The sequence below is a fragment of the Cebus imitator genome, unplaced genomic scaffold (genome assembly GCF_001604975.1).
Source record: "Cebus imitator isolate Cc_AM_T3 unplaced genomic scaffold, Cebus_imitator-1.0 Scaffold19, whole genome shotgun sequence".
Lineage (NCBI taxonomy): Eukaryota > Metazoa > Chordata > Mammalia > Primates > Cebidae > Cebus > Cebus imitator.
In genome coordinates, this window is record NW_016107334.1 from 7,366,041 (window position 1) to 7,367,252 (window position 1,212).

Consider the following 1,212-nt stretch of genomic DNA (forward strand, 5'->3'; position numbering starts at 1 on the left):
ACCGTGTTGACCAGGATGGTCTCGATCTCTTGACCTCGTGATCCACCCGCCTCGGCCTCCCAAAGTGCTGGGATTACAGGCGTGAGCCACCGCGCCCGGCTGTATTTGTATTTGTATTCTTGTGCAACAGTTATCATTGTCGTTTTCTTTTTTGTTATTTTGAAAATATTATCCCATTCTCTCCTGGACTGTAGAGGTTTCCATTATGAAATTTACTGATAGGCTAGCAGAAATTCCCTTATACATGATCTGATACTTTTTACTTGCTGTTTTAAAAATTTTCTCTTTATCTTTGACTTCTGACAGCTTAATAATGTGCCTTAGTGATAATTTTGTTGTTGAATATGTTTGGGGACCTTTGCACTTCGTGTATTTGGATGTCCATTTTACTTTCAAGTCTTGGGAAGTTTTCAGGAATTATTTTATTAAATCAGCTTTCTGTCTTTATCTCTGTCTTTAATTCTTTTGAAATTCCCTTAATGCAAAAGTTTGATCGTTTAATGATGTCCTATAAGTCTTGCAGTTGTCTTCATTCTTTTTCATTTTTTTTCCCTTCAACTGGGTAATTTCTTTTATTATTGATATCTTAGTTTATTAAATTCAATAAACATTTTTTGAATATATAATGTACTTTCATAAGTGCCGCAGTTATCAAGATGAAAGACGGGGTAATTTCAAAAGACTTCAAGTTCAGAGATTCTTCTGCTTGATCTAGTCTGCTGTTGAAGCTCTTTACTGTATTTTTATTTCATTGATTTAATTTTGCAGTTCTAAGTGTTTTTGTTTTCCTTCAATAATATCTATCTCTTTGTTAAATTTGTCATTCAGATCATGAATTTTTTCCCTAATTTTCTTGAATTGTGTATTTGTATTTTCTTGTATCTCACTGAGTTATCTTAAGATCATTATTTTGAAATCCTTTTCAGGAAATTTGTAAACTTCCTTTTCTTTGTGGTCAATTACTGGAGAATCATTGTGTTTCTTTGATGGTGTCATAATCTTTTGCTTTTTCATATTTATCCTATCCCTGCAATGATTTCTGTGCATCTTATATATTTAAAAAAAGATACTTCTTTGAAGCTTTACTGAGTAGCTTTTGTACAGAAAGACTTCAATCTGTAGTTGGGTCTTCACGTTCCAGTAGGGAAAGTATGGTAGCTCTCGTTACAAGTAGATGCAGGAGAATAGCTTCCCTGTAGCATCTTCAGCTGT

The 1,212-nt window shown here is 33.5% G+C and overlaps 2 long non-coding RNA genes across 2 annotated transcripts in view; one reads left to right on the forward strand and one right to left on the reverse strand.

The window, feature by feature from the left end:
* LOC119469533 overlaps positions 1-1,212 on the forward strand; it is a 141,276-nt gene that overhangs the window by 137,258 nt on the left and 2,806 nt on the right. The window lies entirely within an intron of this gene.
* The window catches only part of LOC108296003, a 290,157-nt gene that overhangs the window by 6,598 nt on the left and 282,347 nt on the right, over positions 1-1,212 (reverse strand). The gene's annotated exons all lie outside the window — the stretch shown is intronic.